Here is an 18867-nt window from a genome sequence, read left to right on the forward strand (position 1 = left end):
AAAGATTAAGTACACAGTATTCAATACTGATTTATCTCAGCATACAGCTTTCTGGTGTTGCAGGCACTTGCAGCTTCCAGAGGATACAAGAAGGAGCCAGCTTATAAATTTCAGCATTTAAAAAGTGATTAAAAGCCAAGAGTGCTTTTGTTTCTCCATTTTAAGGCCATTTAGTAAACAGCATTTTCACTAATATAAAACCAGGTTTGAAGTAAATAAATAGAACAGAAACTACAAAACAGAATTCACTACTGAAACAACCAAGAACTAAGGAAAAACAAAACTGTCCTCTAATTGTGGGATCTCAGCTTTCATACTTTTACCCAGGACAAAGTAAATCAATTGTAGATATTACGACTACAATCCCTTATTTCTGTGTGTGGCTGCAGGAAAAGAAATAAGGCCATATACACTGGAAAACTATAGCAAAAGATTCTAACAGAGAGAGAAAATGTAGAATATAGCTAAACAAAGGAATACTTATTAACAAAAAATGTGTCATTATTTGTTTCATAAACTGGAAAAGATTGTAGGCTGATAGAATGTGTTAGTAAAATAGACATCTGCAATATATTTGCCAGTTAGCCAAACACAAGGGAAAACATTTCATCTCATCGCTTGTTAGGTGGTCGTATTATGAAAGCCGAAAATACGAAAGGTTAAAAAAGACAAGTGTGTAACAAGCAGACCCTGTGGTCAGCCTCCTCTGTTCATGGTGAATGCAAAGTACGTGACGTTACAACGAAATAACAGTGTAATAAAAAAAAATGGTAGCAGTGCGAAAGAAGCGCAACAAACCATTCCAATGGGCTTGAATTTGAATTTGGCTGGACAGGAACGTGGCAGTTTCTGCCTAATACGCGTGCTTAAAACTTCCAGTGTTGTAGACAACTTATTTTTCTCTAGAAAAATACAATTCCTTAAAGGAGTGGACAGAAAGAACGCATAGAAGGAGCTGAAATAGGCAGGATGTCATTATACTCAAGAAATCAGAAATGTACTTCTCACTTGAACGACTTTGGATGTTGAGGATTTTGTGAAAAGACAACACTAGTCCAGTGGGGAGGAGAAGCAGGGAGAAAGGCAGGAGCAAAGAACAGGGGGAAGTTTCATTAAGCCCGAGAGAAAGACATTAAGTTTTTGACAATGACCCTTTCACCTTCACCTTCAAAGGATGAAACCTTCTCACAAACTAAAGATCACCTCACTTAATGAGGAAAGGCTGCTAACACTTCTCGTTTTCTTGATAGTCCCTGTTAATATATATATATATGCACACACACACATGTATTTTTAGTCACTTCAGCTTTGACAAACTTGAAACACTTAGATGATATATCCCATGTGAAGGGTTTTCAGTTGGCTCTTAAGTGGTTCAATCATGTCCGAGAACTAAACCAAGACAAAAAACTAAACCCAATATATCACAAATCTGTCTAAAAAAAAAAAAAACTAGTTTCCCTATCCTCTAGAATACAAATATGAATTCAAGACAACAGTGCTGTTATCATACCAAAGCACATGCTTTGTCTGCTTTGTCCGCTTTGTCCCCCAAGAAAGCTTGCCAAAGCCTCTGAAAAACTGCATGACATACTTATTCTCTACAGATGCTTGACTTTTAATACTAAAACCTACAGAATTGTCTTTCTTGATTATGTCCATGCCTTGACAATCTCTACTTCACAATTATTTGAATAAAATTTAGGAAAGAATGCAGTCAAAAAAGTAGCTGGTGTCTACAACAAGAGCATGGTCTAAGCAAGACTAAAATGGAAGTGCATATATAAAGTTAACTCAAGAGGTCAGGCCTCTTGCATCCTTCTTGCTAATGTGATGACTGCCATAAGGAAAATGAACTCACCTGCTCACATAGAAGGTTCAAATTAATCAGTACTAAGCTGAAGTGAGAGTGTTTGCATAAAACACTTTCTGGAAATAGTGACAAGACTTGCAAATAAAGCATGGTGATTTAATTATTACAAAAGACATTCAGGGAGCATTATGCAAGATCATAAAGCTCACTAGAGAACACTGTGTCTACTGTTGGTGAATGAAGACTCGTTTCATACATACCTCATCTTGACATATAAGCTATACTTGTAGATTTATTTCTGCTGTTATGTACATGCAATCTGTCAAACATCCATCTCAACATCAACTATCATTCCTGGTATCTAGCAGCTTAAGTTGTCAACTTACTTATTCTGGACAGGAACAATTATTATTCCACAGGCTGCCGAGAGCAACATCTGAAGTAACTGTGGAAAATCAAAGCCATCTTGGTCACACAGAAACCACAGAATTTGGAGGGGGGATTCAGTTAACATACTCATTTCACAATATATATTCGATTTGCAATTCACCCAGCTTCTTTAGGGGAATGCCTTTGAGATACCCTGCCTTTCTGGTGCTGAAGAAAAACCTGATACACTGATGCTCCAGATGTATTTTGACACACACCTGCAGTCCTGTTCACATCCCCAGAAGACGGAGAGTGTAATTCAGTGAAGTCTCAGCATCTGTGGAAGCCATAAACCAAAGCGTTCTGAACACCATTTGGCATTTCAGACATAGGGAACCAACAGCAGGATACGTAATGCTGCTTCCATTCTACCACATGAAACTATCACACACCAACATTACCCATACAAAAAGGTTAAAAAAAAAGTTCACAACATCCTACCTATACTTTTGAGCTTCCCAATATTGAGAAGCAATTAAATTTGTCCCTGTGAACCTCATCATGAACTGCCATTGCACCAGGGTATAGAGTTCTCAGTGGAAAACTCAGAAACAAAACACTTCAGCTCTCCTCTGTCAAGAAAGCCACATGCACACATCTGGAAGACCAAAACTACCCCGTGTCACACTTGCTCAGGATATATGACAAAACTTAAGTTGGCAAACAATATCCCATGAGTATGTAACAACAGGAGATGATTTTGTCAACATTCGGAGACAACAAATGGTTGCATTTAATAAAAAGACAAGCAGTGCGTAAATAAATCCTCTGTTTTGAAAGGTCCAAACTGAAAACAGATTCATACAAGTCCAACATGGACAAAATTCATGCCAAAGGCACAAAACCTAGAATTTTAGACTGTTTTGCCCCTTGATTTTAGTGCAAGAAGTTTTCACATTACGAAGTAATTTCAACCAATTGCTTTCTCTAAGTTGTAAGAAGTAATCATAGCCCCCAGGAAACAGGAGTTACACCACGAAGACTGGGAAGTACAGAAACAAGGCCCAAGAATGAGCTAAACCAAGATAGCCATCATAAAAAAAAATTAAAAAAAATGCACATTATTACCTAGAAATGAAAAAAGTACTATTGCATAGTAATGACTAGACATCAAGATGATATTGAAATAAACTAAAAAGTCAGCTGAATACCCATTTTGAAAGTAATGACAGGTAAAACTTCATTTCCCTGGCAATTGGTAACAGCTTTATTCGATCAGATGTTACTGTCTACACCAAGAACCTCTATATTTTCAAACCAAAGCAACTACACAGGCATTACCTTAAAATTCATGAACCAGTGTGGCATGCAAAGTTCTTTGAGGGTATTTAAAAATTAAGGTGTAGTACACCATCAGATTAAGTAACAGCACTGCCGTTATTTTCTTGTAATAATGAAGAGTGGAAAAAAAAACTAGTGCATCTGCACTGGCAGCATAGCAACAACACTTTTGAGAGTTTAGAAGAAAATCTGCATCCTAAAGGAAGAATTTTAAATACAGGAATAAGCGTCACTTGTAAGGACATCATATTATGCTGGGATAATTTCTTTGATTGGTCTGTGATAAAACACTTTGCATTTTTTCTTACACTTAAAATCATTTATTATGTGAGCATTACATTGAATTGCATAGTTAACACAGAGATGGGTCAGATTTTCTTTCAGTAAAACACTGAAAGAGTAGAGAAACTGAAACATTTCTAAGTAAAAGGACAACATTTGAGCCCCAAACAAGAAATATCTGCTACAGGCTTGAAAAAAAAACCAGCTGTAGGTGAAAGAGAAATAAAGGGGAGGGAGCGGGGTGTCCAAGCACGATTAGACACCAGTACTATGCAACCACACCACGTAGCTAAGACAGATTTTAAAGTACTGGTACGAACTTGCTTGGAATACCACGTACAGTGACCAGCATCTATAGTCAGGATAATTCAAATGGGAAAAGAGTGCCAATGAAATCTATTACCTCGGGAAAGCATATGAAAAGAAGAGATGAGACAGTCAAAGGGATAAGCAGAAGAGAGGCAGAAAACTCTTGTAAATACCAGAAATACTGGAAGATACCCCCACCCCAAAACCAACCAGGACAGCTCAAAGATAAATAGAAATAATTGAGACAACTTAGAAAAAAATGATAATCAGAAGAAGACTCTAGTTTTTTTTAATTAAAGTTTTGGAACCACTTTCTGATTGATAATCAAAGCTAAATATCCGAATCAAATCCAGCAGAACTCCCTCAGCATAGGGAGATGAGCATCTTGCTGGTCTAGGCTACGCGATTTTGCATTTGAAAAAGCAAGCCTCTCACTGTGCAAAGTATTTCTTCTACCAAAACTACTAAACATATTGAAAGCAAATTCTTAAACTGGTACCCCAAGAAACAAGGGAAGCACTGATGTCAAAGCACCAAATCAACACCTCGTAATACCACCAGTCTGTGGCCACAATTTTGACACAGTCCTCCCTTAGCGGGGAAACTTACTGAAGATGCAGTGCTTCTGTACTCCCATCCACTCCTATGCAATATGAACAAGAACGGTTTCCTTCCTCTAACGCTTGGAAAGGAACAGGGGTGGGGGGAAGGAATAGTATTTTTCTTTACATTAATTCTATTTTCAAAACAGCGTAACAAAGCCAGCCGTAACAGCCTTGTATTTTGCATAACTGAGGTACATTATTTTAGAAAGCTAATATTTATAATATTTATACAGGAGGGAAGAAAAAGCATGCAAGAGTGGCATAGATGCCACTGGGAAAATAAGGGGAACACAGCAGAAAACAGAAGACAACTACAACAGACAGACATTAGAAACAAATTAAATTTAATCCTTGCGTTGCCCCTTGGGAAGACACAGCATTTGGTATCATTTTATTATTTCTTTGGCAAAAAACGCTTTAGAGAGCCTCACTGTTAAAGGTTTAATTCTTACAAAAATGCAAAGAATACCAGCATGCTACCACAGAAGCAAAACAACATTTTGTGAAATTACACAGATGGACAACAAATATCAAATTGCTTTGGTAACAAGTCAGAACTTGTATCCACATATATAAAGTTCCTTCCCATTTCTAACTTAGTATATAACGATTTAAAAAAAAAAACATCAAAACGCTTAGCACCCTATTTTACAAATTATTCAGTCACAATGACTTAAAAACAAACTAAAAAACAATGCTAGTAGGATGGTTTGACTTGTGAGACCCAAAAGAAAGCATGGGTATTCCACCGTGAAGCCAGATATACTAAGTAACACTGCATCCACCCCTATGCGATATGAATTACGAACAAACATTTATAGTGGGGTTGCATACCGAAATCTTAGTACCAAAGTCACATTGAGCTGGGCGTTTTACAAACAGAAGTTGTCTACCCAGATGGCTTACACCAGTTCAGCTTCCCCCTCCGATAACTAGAACATTATTTGCTTTTCACAAAACTTTGACATGACAGCAAGCCATAGATTGAAAAAATAATTGTGTCCCTGAAGACAGAGGAAGAACCCATAATTTTGTTTACAAAATGCCAACGAAATGAAGAATTATTTCAGCCACGTGAACTAACTGCACTAGTGATGGGTTATTAAGGCCAAAGGACTAGAAGATACTTTAAGTGACAGAGTCCAGTCATCTGCTATCATACCCAAACATACCAGTAAGACCACTTTAAAAAAAATGAACCTGAAGACTTCAGATGTTTCAATCTGCAAAGTCCAGCTTACCTTTGACATTTATCACTATGCTCAGCTAACAAATAACTCGCTTTGCCAATAATCTATTCATTCCTGTAATTTCTTTCAACACAGTTATTCATCCCTATCTAATTACACAGTCCTATGGATTTGTGTTTCCACAGAATCCGAAAACGGCTGATAATGAAAGGGCCCCCTGGAGGCCCCTGGTGCCACCCCTGCCCAAGCAGGGACACCCAGAGCAGGCTGCCCAGGACCACGTCCAGGCGGCTTCTGGAGATCCCCAAGGAGGAGACCCCACAGCCTCTCTGGGCAGCCTGTGCCAGGGCTCCGTCACCCGCCCAGCACAGAAGTGCTGCCTGGGGCTCAGAGGGAGCCTCCTGGGTGCCCGGCTGTGCCCATGGCCTCCTGTCCTGGCACTGGGCACCGCTGAGCAGAGCCTGGCTCCGTCCTCCCTGCACCCTCCCTTCAGGGATTTATTTTTATGGATGCATTTTAATCCTGGCTTTCATACAAACTGGAATGTACATATTATATAGCTACCTTTTTTATAGAAAGTTCTTAAACTCTGTAGTTTCTGTTTTCCTTTTTGAAATTAATCCTTAATATTCGCTTATCCTTCAGTTGCAGCTCATCAGTTGCGGATCCAATGACACTGGATCACTTCCTTACAATAACCCACCCAAGAAGGACAAAAATCTACCCAGATAAAAAAAACTAAAATATATTAGCATTAACAGACACACACAGAGGAGGGGAAAAAAACCCACAACACACACACACAAAAAAAAAGAAAAAACAAACCAAAAAACACACACAAATGGATTATGCTCTATAAATGGCAATAGCTAAGAGAATATTACATATAGGAGTATTAGATAATAGATAACGCAATAAAAACTAATCTTAATTATGTTATTAAAGGGACATTATTGTAACAAAGGAGTCAGCTTTAAAGTAATAACAAATAGACCCAGCTGCTTACACCATGACTATGAGCATACAAGCAAGGTCTGGCAGCTCAGGAAGTTTCCACCTATTTCTGACAGTACAAGAACTGCTCAGGCACATTCAAGGTTCCTCTCTCCTGATTCCCTCAAGTTGGAAGGTTAACACAGTCAAGTGTTGAGAGCAGCAAACATTTCTGGTAAATCCTGTTGACAACTGCACCCATCACTAATCCACCTGTCTGCGCACAGCCAGATATTCCTCCTGCTTTAGCAGAAAAAGCTGGAGTTGTCCGCACCTCACGCAGATTCTCAGCTCAAGAGCAGGCTGCCCGAAATCTTTAAGACAAAAAACTCAGTTTAATATGCAAACAGCTGAGGTGTGGACACGTTTACTTTATGAACTCTACTACAGGGACCAACAACCTGCTTCAGACAAATGGAGTATAAAGCTTCGGGGTCACAGGGAAGGCATTAACTGGGAACCAAAGTTGCTGTAAAGGGAAAAAACAGTAACAAAAAAAACATCCACACACCGCAGTTTAGTAACCTCAAGGCTTGAAGTCTAACAGTCACCAAACAAGGTAAAAGGAAGTAGGATTTACTTGGACAGTGAAGGATTAATCAGAAGCCTGAATAGGTATCAGGACAAACTAGACGGGGAAGTCATGAGAGAGAGAGACCCGAGCAGAAAGATCCACTGCAGGGGAGAAAATAATCATAATAAAAATAATAAATAAATAAAAACATCCCATAGAACTCAAACTTTTCCAGGGCCTCCTGTGGAGCCATCACGTGTTACACTGCTCTTCTACCGATAACAAATATTTGCAAGAATGCACTGAAAAGCACTTGTATCTCCTTCCACTTAACAGCGGTTAACAGAGTATAACTCATTACTGCTAATAGCATTTCATTAATTTAATTAGTAGTAGCTACATGTAGCTAAAGGTTACAACCTAATGACTCACAAGAGCACATCCATACAATAGATTTGTTTACCAAGTTTGCTTCAAAAGGAACAACAAGAGCCAGATGACAGAACAGTACATCTGCAAAATCAGTTATTAGGACTTAAGAAACTTCAGAATCAAGTACTAAAGGGAAAACATAGAGGGGGGTGATTTACCTGACCCCTTGCTACCTTATTCCACCATAGGACTTCTTTCCCAGCCACAGCAAAGAAGTTGCTGAACTTTTCTCCTTGTTATTTAATGAGTGTCCCATGTTAAACCATGCTCAGAAGAGACTCAATTTGCTATATAAGACCAACCAATGTAATGTGTGCCATAAAAGTTACCTTATTTTCACAACACTTTAATGAAACAGGTATTATTCCCATTTTATGGATCACTAACCTGAGTAACTGGCTGAAGCTTAAGAGCTGTCCACCATTTTTGCCTGCAGAGTTGAGTTTAGGGCACCACTTTCCAAGTGTGCCATGTTATCCAGCACTGTGTCTGAAAGTGGAGCTCCTGCTCAACCATGCAGAAGCAGTCAGGGTCCGGAGCCCACCTCCCAGGAAATCAAAATAGTACTAACAAGCACTGCTGGAAAGTTTGCTTTAAACAGACTGAGCTGGCGTCACAAGAAACTGACAGAAAGGAAGAAATCCAGTACTCCAATCTGACACTCGATCACCCAAACCATTACGGTTTCCCTTCCCACAGTCCCCTGTCAATCCATTTCATGTTTCCCAGCTTTTGGAAAATATGTCAGCCAACTCTCATATGCAGCTCAAATTCCTAAACATAGAAAGTTGAAAAAAAATACACGTATAAATCAGAACTAAGCACGTTACATAGTCTTTTTGAGGACAAAGATGAATTAAAACTGTTTCCTACTTTTAAAAGAAATTGCAGTTTGTTATAATGTTTCTGTATGTAATATAAAAGACAAAGGGAGCAATGACCCATTAAGAAATAGAAAGTTACTCATAGATAAAGATGCTTATATAGGACACTGTGTAAACAACCTGATGGAGAGATCGCTACAGGCGACATTTGTAACTTGGGGAAGACCTTCAAAAGGTTTTGAGTTCTCAACGCACACTCACTTAAAATGAGCACACTTTCAGAAAACTGTATATGCATGAAAGCCTCCATCCTTAATTCCCTCAATTACAGATCCGCCTCGGAGAACTACCAACTGCATCATCTAAGCCCAGCAAAAGGAAGGGAAATGCATCTCTTACTTGGTATCTCTCCAAAAAACTCCCTCACAAGTCTTCTAAAAGGTGGGGGGGAATTTTTCTTTCTTTCTTCCATTTCCAAAATGCAGGAAAGCAAAATGCTATGGCCTTATTCTAAGGCTTTATTCTTAACCATTATATACCATGAATTAGGTGTCCACGACTTGTCCCACAGACCTTTGAAAAGTGACGGGTGGCATGTGGAGAGTCCAGGCATCGTCCTACACACGGGCTACACGAACTGATGCTGCACAAGCTGTAGTCTCTTCCACGCACTTAGTTTCTGTGTGCAGGAAGTCATAACGAGCTACACACGATGCCTCGCACTGAGCTGTCAAACAAAACAAGTACTCAAGACAGCATCACACCTAACAGTGAACCACCCTGCGCCTCCGCACGTTTTCTCCCCAAGAACTTTCAAATTTTAAGTAGTTACATGCAGAAAAAATGCTTTTTCTAATAAAAAAAATCTATAAAATAATCTTCTGCCCACTTTTCCTAACTCATCTCATTTTATTTTTTTTTGTGTTAAGACAGAAACCTAACATAGGCACTGCCAAAGAAGATTTCCCAGAAATCTTCACTGAAACTCTACATCGAAGTAACAAAGCAGTGCTAACAGAAGCAAACAGCCAAGCTCAGGATGGCTCAAAGATTACACACACACGAAGTTTTGATGTACTTTTTTTTTTTTTTTTTTGTCTTCCTTGAGAGTAATATGTTTGCACTCAGCATGGATAACAGTTTTTTTTTTTCCCCCCAATAAACAAAGTATTTTTCCCCTCACGACTTCCAGAATCCTTACTCTTGATGTTGAATCGAGCTACAATGCGGATACACTGGGGATGCCTCGGAGAGAAGCAGAGGCTGCTTTGAAAGAAGCTGTGGACGACTAATGGGTAAATTTACACAAAAGCTGGAAAACCTCACTCAGTGGTCACTAAGTGATTAACAATTACGCTTTAGCTAAATCTAGTCCTGTTTAAAAGAGCCATGAAACGCAGTTTAGGTGACTATACAATGGAAGCTATTAAGGTGATAACATTTTTTAACTAACTTTGTGTCTTTTTTATCCCTTAAGAAGTAATGGAAGCGAAGCATCTAATTTCAGCAGAAGTAGCATCCACCAGGATGCCTAATTAAGTCAGAGAAAAAGTACGTGGAGTTTGGATTGTCTGGAATCGATCTCCGAAGAACTGGGTATAAATTAGGAAACCCCAGATGGGGTCCTGATCCCTGGTTACGGTACTACCATATAAACGGTGACAGACACAAGATGATTAGTACAAACACGTCCATCTGTTCCCAATGAGGTATGGCTCACTTTTTTTTTTTTCCTCTCTTTTTTAAAAGATTATCTCTTGAAGCATATTAATACCAAAGTTGTCATCAGCTGAAATAACAAGAGCTGAAGATCTGGCAGTACAGAACAAGGAGGGTGCTGTACAATGTTTCCCAATGCTTGGGAGAGAATGTGAAAGAGTAAATTCCACTGATGGGGACAAAATAACGGAGGTCTTAATCCTCAAAATCCACTTTTTTAGAAGGACTGCACACTTCCTCACACTTTAGGAAAGGCTGGGAAGCAGTATATGCAGAGATAGACAGTAATAAGTTATAAAAAGAGTGGAGGTGATAACTTTGTTTTTAAGAATCAAAGTGTTAGAATATTAGTTGCACTTCATTGAATTGGTTCTAGTTAGATGTGTCATAGTAATTACTTGCTTTAATAGGATTTTATTTTTATTCTGGAATCCAAAAATGTGTTCCCGATTTTAAAATAAACTACTAACCTGCTATACTAAAGTGTATTTTCATTTATATACTACACCTCTGACATACTTCACCTAAGTACAAAAAAAAAAAAATCAAGTTTTCCACAAAACTACATTCAACTGAAGATCATACCAATGGAAGTCTTAACTCTTAGATGTTCAAACTCTGAGGGTGTGTTTTTTTTTTTTTTAAAAGCATATATTTTGTAATTCTTTTAAAGCCTGCACATAATTCCTCCATCAATGGTGTTCAAATAGTCCAGGAGGATACTTGGATACTTCAAATCTGGGTACATCAACACAACACTTCCCCAACAAGGCCAATTACACTAACACACCCTTTAAAAAAAAAAAAAAGAAAGGGGGTTCCTCAGTTTTCCCTTACCAGCAAGTTCCAAAACTGAGAACCTCCAATATTCTCTCTGTCTCTACAAAGATTATTTCAGGTTGCAATATTGGCATTTTATGCTATGAGTGAAACCACCACTGTTTGAGAAACTTGTTAAAAGTAAGATGCACTATCCTACCACTTGTCAGTAGTGGACGCCACAACTACTGTTTGGTTCTTGCCTGAAGGAAAGAAGAAGAAGAAAAGACTATCAAGAAAGAGGAAGGTATGAATTTGGGCTAAGTAACATTAAAGAACATTAGAATGCAACTGGAAGGGAAAAATAGTTCTATTTGTATCATATTCTCCCCCATTTCCTACTTTGCACGATTTTACTACTCAGTTCCACATTTTCTTACTTATTGCTCCCGCAAAAATTCTTCATGTTCAACAAGTAGCCTGGGCCACCTCTTCCAAAGTCAGGGTAATGAAAATGCATTTAGTGCAAAAACCTTTAAATGAAGACCCCTTACTGAAAGAATCCTACACACGTCCATACAACTTTTTACCGTTCTGTATGCATACGAACTGTGTGACTGAAAAAATGAGAGGATAGAAAAGTATAACCTGAGACCTGGTAGAGAGCAACGTATCCCAAAAGAAAAAGCATCTCTTTTCGTCTACAGGAGGTAATGCAGCCTCCTGCTCTAGAGCCAGAAATGGATAATGCGCAACATCATGTCCATATTTCTTTACAATACTTTTCCAAATGCTAGCACTGACTGTTGTATTTTTTAAAATATATTTTTAGTTACAGCTTAATAATGACTTAGCTGACTTGCTCAATTTAAGTCTATAAGTAAGCTTGCTAGATACAGTCTAAAACTCATATTTATATGGTGCATGAGAAAACAATTCAGCAGCATGCCGATGTTATACACACATGATTTTCCGTTTTAATTCAACTTACTTGTTTCATCAAGAACTATACAGTTCATCCAGGTTGTACACTAAGTAGTAAAGAAATGCAAGAAAGTCACAGGCAATTATAACTGTATAAGAACATTAAAAAAAACCACCCCCTGCCTCACAGTAACACAGTACAGCCTTGCTTCAAGCACAGACACAAGATGTCACACAAGAACTAAACTACTCCGGCCAGTGGTGCTCGCTTTCCAGTGTGGACGATGCACATGATGCACACACCTCAGCTAAACTGCCTTTACCTGACTGAGTATCGCTCCCTGCTTTCTTTTCGGGTACGCTCAGCATAACGTAAATCCAGCTGTTTCGCGTCTTTTCGCACGAGTGCATGCAGTATCTAGAGCATATCATTCAAGAGGTACCAAACAAAACTGCATCAACTGAACCCCAAACTGTTCCAATAGTTCGAAAGGGGAAAACCTGAAGGAATGCATGCCACCTTACCTCCTTCCTAAAAGGTGATTTGACACCCGTTTTCAGCTCTGAAGCCGCTCACGTTTTAAACACTCCCTTCTATTCCCTTCCCAGCAAGGAGAAATCAATTTCAGCCAAAGCACCTTCCCACCGAGCACAAAACAAAGAGCAACACAAAAATACTTCGGCAGTTGCGTTAAATCAGAAAGCAACGCCTAACGAAATAATCGCCGTCCTCAGCAAGCGGTCATGCAGGAAGCGAACCCAAAAGTCGGGACAAGGCAAAACCCCAGCTCTGGAGGAGCCGGTCTGCTGCAGTTTAATTTTCCAGGATTGTTCACCATCATTAATTGTTGATTTGTTTGGAAGCACAGATAGTGATTTATTTGCAGCGGGATGAAGTTACAGACCTAGATTCCTGACCAGAGGCTCTCAACGTAAACAATGCATACCCTATAAATTAACCATTCTCCATCTGGCAATTCGGATGTAAAATTCATAGTTTTTCACCTAACAGGCAGCGCCACCCCCCCCCCTTCCCTTTCCCTCCCGACCGCTTTCTAACAGAGCCTGATGCAAAAAGGGGGAGGGAAAAGGAGGAAAAAAAAAAAAAAAGCGAGCATGAAAGAAACGGGCTGGCAGCAAGTGAGGACCCACCGAGCCGAGGTCCTGCCGGCCTCCACCTCCCTCCCCGGGGCTGAGGATCAGCTCGGAGGCAAGGAAATAAGGGGGGGGTCCCCTCTGCCAAACCCGGGGTGCAGCCCGGGAGGGGACAAGGCCGGCTGCGAGCGAGGGGCAGGGAGGGGGCAGCCTCCAGCCTCCCCCCCCAACCTCCAGGAGCCACCGGGGCTGAGCGGGAGGAAAAAAAAAAGGGGGGGAGAGAGCAGGAACGGGATGACCCCCCCAAACCCCAAAGCCGGAGCACAGCGCACCCGCCCCCCCCCCCCGCTTCCAAAAATACCAAGGTCACCCCCCCCCTCGCTGTGGGGCAAATTTAATTTAATTTGCGACGGCGGCCACGGGGAAGGGGGGAGGGGAGCAGCCCCGCGGAGGGGCGAGGGGGATGGGAAGGGGGGAGCCCTCGTCGCCTCCTTCTTCCTTCCCCCCCCGCTCCTCCTCCTCCTCCTCTTCCTCCTCAAGCGCTCGGTCCGAGCCGGCGCCCCCCCAGCCCCCGGGGAAGGGAAAATGGAGCGGGGAGGGGGGGGGGGGAGCGAGAAGCGGTGGCCGCCGTGCCCGGCTCCTTACCCCGCCGCAGCCGCCTCTCGTCGCCGGTCCCAGGCGGGTCCGCTCCGCTCGGCTCCGCGCCGCCGCTCGGGGCTGGGAGAGGAGCCGCCGCCGCCGCCGCAGCCAATCGCCTCTAACCCCCTCCCCTTCCGCAGCTCGCCCCGGTCCCCCTGTCGGCTTCAAAATGGCGCCAACTCCTCGCCGCCTGCTCCAATGGCACCGCCGGGGGAGGCGAGCGGGGACAGAGCGGGGCAGCAGCGACCCCTGCCGGCTCGCAGCCGCCGCCGCAGCGCCCCGAAAAGGCGGCCCGGAGAGCCCCCGGCACCCCGCCCGGACTCTCCCGGCCGCCTCGATGCCGGGTGTGGGGAGCCGGGGGGAGCCGCGACCCCTTCCCCTTCTCCGGGGGTCTCCTCACGCGGCCGCCGCTTTCCAGGCGGGGGAGCCCGCGACCAACCAGCCCTGCCTCCCCCGAAAGGCGGCCGGCAGTTGCACGCCGCTGAGTGAATACTGGCTACGAGCAAAAAGCTTATTTATTTATTTATTTATTTATTTATTTATTTATTTAGGGAAGACGCCCCGAGATTTCCATGATTTCCATGCTGGCCGAGCCTTTACTTCAGCAACCCGGCACCTACAGAAACCGGAGACCAAACGGAGCTCTGCGATCTGTTGACAGATGAGCTACGGGTGACCACTCTGTACCATGTAAATTAGTGAAACACATATTCCCCCCTACGCTCCCCAAACAACACGAACTATAAAAGGATTAGCATAAAACCGTAAGCAATAAAGTTGCTGAACTGTGGAGAAAGACCAAAAAAATAAAGTAGCAGAATCGCTCATCAAGCCCTTTGGTCTTGCTTCAATGAGTGTGAGAGTTTCAGGGGCACCCTTACAGGAAAATGTGAACAGAAAAGTGATGCAATTTCTTCTCGCTACTACAGATAAAATGCTGCCTCTGTGGATGGCACACGAGGAGAAAATAAAAGTGCATGAAGTGTTAAGATTTAAGAAACTGACTGTCCGCACTCAGCAGATCTGGTGAAACACACTCAGGGCTTTGTCCATGGTGGGATACAAATGTTTAAAGAGCATAACAGCCAAGATGTTTCAGCTAATATTTTAGATCTTTAGATAAGTTCTCTCAAGTTTTCTGAACTGGAAAGCTCCTTGTAACCAGCTTGCCTTCTTTTCATTAAAGTTTTAATCGAAGTTAAACATTGGCATCACCTAATGAAGGATACGTAAGCCCTACCAGGATAAGTTGCCTTAACTATTACAGAAAAATCAGTTTTCAGGCCCCAAACCTCCCCTTGGTTATATTTCTGGGTGAATTACATTTGTGCCACTCTTCCTGAAAACAGCAGCACTACTGCACAGGCATCACGGAGAGGAATGGTGTGCCTGACAACTTTGTATTACCTATTATTTTTGGGGAAGGATCATGTGCTTACAGTCAAGGATGTATTATTTTTTTCATGCAAGTTGAACAAGTGCCCCACAATCCCCACTGCTGTCATGTCTGTAGGCTTATCTAGATGTAAAAAAAAATAAAAATATCACTTTTTTTTTTTCTGCAGAGCACTTGCACATGTGTGTGGTGGTGGTAGAAAAGCAGCAGAAAAGTTCAATATTCATCCAGCTATTGAAATTGCAAAACTTTGTGTTTAACTGTGGAAGTAACTGCTGTGTTGCCATACTTTGCAAATATTTTGCTCCCCTTTATTGACGGAGGTCTCACTTAGGGCTGCCAGCTCCGGTCAGGATGCCTGGGGCTACGAATGCTCTGAGCAGTAAAATGAGGTGCTGCTGCCTAAGGAGGCCTCTCCCCCGTTACGGTCTGGCCTTCATTTCCAGCCAGAAATTTAAAATTTAGATTAAAACCTCAGAAACCAGCCTTTTGGAGGTTACGCTCCTCTTCCCCCGTTTCCCATCCCCTCACTTTTCGGAGTGCCCCTGCCGAGGTCCCCACCGCACCGTGCCCCGCTTTGTGGCCTTAGGGGCCGAGCGCCCGGCGCCCGGCGGCAGTACCGTGCCGAGCCCTCAGGGGGGAGCCCGCCCGGCGCCGCTTCTCCGCCGCCCCGGGGCCGCTTGCGAGCCTTCCCCCCGCCGCCCCTCCGTGCCCCGGGGCCGATTCGCCCCGAGGGCGGTGAAAGCTGCCCGGCCTCGGCCCCGGCCCGGTGGTGGTGGTGGTAGTGGCGATGGCGGGCGGCCGCGCTGTGAGGAGGTGCCGCCATGCCGAGGTTCAGCGGCTCGGGCGGCAGGAGGCAGCGTGGGGCTGCCGCTCGCTCCTCAAACGCTGAGGAAATCCCGTCGGCAGCCCTTCTGCCGCGGGTGGCTTCGGAAAGTGCTTTTGGGAAGTGTTAAGGACCAATATGCCACCTAAAGTAGAGAAAAACACGGTCCCCTTTGTTGCAGTCCCAAAAGAAAGCTGCTATTTGTGAGCACTGGGTTTGTTCCTGAGGGTGGACTCAGCCTCTCCCCCAAGAAATCATAGGATCATAGAATTATAGAATCATTAAGGTTGGAAAAGACCTTCAAGATCATCTGGTCCAACCATCACCCTACTGCCAATGTCACCCACTAAACCACGTCCCTAAGCACCAGGTGACACCCTTTCATTGAACACCCCCAGATGTCGCACCTCACAGGGATGACTGTAAGCAGGCTCGTTTCCACTAGCTTTGCCACCACCTAAAAGTGCAGACAAAAGTAAGGATGCCCAGTATTTGGTAACCAGCAGTCGCACCAGGACCCACAACATGGTTTTCCCAGAGTGAGACCCATACCTTGCATTTCTTCTTGCAATTGACCCTTGCACTGGGTTGAGAATTGTATTTCTGCATTCAGCTCAAGCAGGGCCTTCCTCAATTGTAAAATTTGATCGTTATGTATCTCAGTCTTGTCTTCTCACAATCAGAATCCAAACCCCTTTGGTCTTCCCTTGTAAAACAGCTAATCTATCCCCTTGGATTATTTTAGTCATCTCTCCAAATACATTCTTTAATTCAGTTGTGTCTGCAGACCAGAACTACACACTGTACTCACTTCAGATAGGAATAAGTTCAAGTTTCTGACAGAGTAGCATACTACTTTCTGCCTTGCTCTCAGTACTCTCCCTGATGGTGTCTGCTTTCTTGTTGTTTTGTTTGTTTTCTTGTAGTTGTTTTTTAGTGGTTTGCTTCCCACTGCTGCACTTTGAGCCAAAGACTTCAGAAAACTGTCAACAGTAAGTTTAGACTTCCAGGGTTCACAGATAATCCTATGCTTTACTTTACAGTAATCTACTTTAAAGCCTATTTGCAATCTTTTTACCCATTCAGTTTTGTGAGGCCTTCTGGAGTTCCTCCCACTAGCACAACATTGACAACCCAACAGAGTTTAACATCATCCAACCACCACTCAGCATGCACTCATTCCCTTTTCCTGGGTCACTGATGAAGATATTGAGTAAAATAACATCTTAAAACAGCGTCAATAAAACCAAACATTTCTGGAGGACAGCATTGCTAACTCTTCTCTCCCCTGAGAAGTAACCATCAAATTCTACTTGTTTCCATCCTTTAACCAGACTTTCAACTTAGGACACTTGCTGTGATTTTGTCTAATAGCTTTTAGTGAGAAGCCTTCAGAAATGCTTTTTGAAAAATCTAAGTACATCCTAAGTACATTGCCTTTGTACATGTGCTTCCTGACTCACAAATCTGCTGGAAGTCTGCAATCTCTCCAGTCTTGCCAGTATCTCTTCTCACAGAAACTATGCTGGCTCTTTCCCAACGTTACATTTATCCATGTGCTCAGTGATCTTACTCCTTTTTGGTGTTGGCCTTTCGGTGTGAATTGGAGTAGAAACAACTGCCAATGTAACATCACCACCAGAAGATCGACTAAACATTTTTACTGAGTCTCCTCCCTCATTACAGCAACCCTGAGGCATTTTCATGTATGAATCTGTCAATATTTTTTGTCCTTAAGTCCCTCTATTGTTTTCACTCATGAACTTGAACCAGAGAAGTACATGAAGACATTCCAACTTTTAGGATATTTCAGAACAGAATAGGTGAACATCCTTACTTTACCAGCCATGCGTTTATTTAAATACGAGCTCTAAGATACATGTCACAGGACTGAACAGTCAGGCAGCTTGGGAAGAAAGCTGACAGGTGAGCTGACATAGACTTTCAAACCACCCCAGCATCCCGCTGTGGGATGAAGGAAGGTTGGAAAGAACTGGGTCCTACAATGACTGCGTGCTGTAGACCTCAGCAATCCCTACTGATTCACCACAGTGAAAAATGCCTGACAGAATCGTATGGCCCCAGGCAGAACAAGGGAAGGAAAAGATTGGAGGGAGCAAAATCCCTTCCTTCCTTCCCTCTTTCTTTCCTTCTTTCTTTCTCTCTCTTTCTCTCCTTCTTTCTCTCCTTCTCTCTTTCTCACCTTCTCTCTCTTTCTTTCTCTCCTTCCTTCATTCCTTCCTTCTTTTTTTCTTCTCTTTTCTTTTTTTTTTTTTTTTTTTTTTTTTTCCAGAAGCAGCAGATATTTTAGCTTAGCCACATCATAAAGCTCTGCTGGGGCTGGCAATTTCAGTCAGCTCACAGGAGGCTAAGCTAACACAAGGAAGAAGGGAAGGATCTAAACAGCAGAGATCAAGAACTCCTCCTTTTGAGAGCAATAAGTTGTTACTTGCTTTACCAACTTCCCTACCCATAGATCAACAATATGTGGCTTCTGAGTAACTTAACTGTTGATCAAATCCCTCCATACAGTCATCACCAGAGTCTGACAAAGGGCCAGCACAAATAACAAAGATCTGAATGGAAGTCAATTGATGTGGTTTTGATTTGTGTCTAAACTACAAGTTACATTTCTAACACTGAAGGGGGCTTTTTTCTTTTTTTTTTTTCTTCCTTTCTCACCATGCTTATTTCAACTGCCTTTCTTAATGTAGCAGATATGCGAAAAGAATACTTTTGTTTCTGGCATGGGTATAGGCACCTTCCCCTTGTGTTTCCTTCTCTTATAACTATGACTCTTGAACAATTGCATCAAACAATCTTTTACAAGAAAAAC

General features: G+C 42.4%; 1 protein-coding gene across 7 annotated transcripts in view; it reads right to left on the minus strand.

Moving 5' to 3' along the window:
- Positions 1-14032, minus strand: part of PDS5B (PDS5 cohesin associated factor B) — a 116678-nt gene extending 102646 nt beyond the window's left edge. For 4 of the 7 annotated variants that reach the window (XR_005815978.1, XR_005815977.1, XM_040543848.1 and 1 more), the window contains exon 1: positions 13816-14022. The gene's annotated coding sequence lies outside the window, so the exon portion shown is untranslated. Of the gene's footprint in view, positions 1-12600; positions 12857-13227 lie in introns of those variants that run through there. The other 3 variants (XM_040543864.1, XM_040543861.1, XM_040543857.1) reach the window with 3 other exon arrangements.
- Positions 14033-18867: the final 4835 nt, after the last annotated feature.

This window comes from Cygnus olor, chromosome 1 (genome assembly GCF_009769625.2).
Source record: "Cygnus olor isolate bCygOlo1 chromosome 1, bCygOlo1.pri.v2, whole genome shotgun sequence".
Classification (NCBI taxonomy): domain Eukaryota; kingdom Metazoa; phylum Chordata; class Aves; order Anseriformes; family Anatidae; genus Cygnus; species Cygnus olor.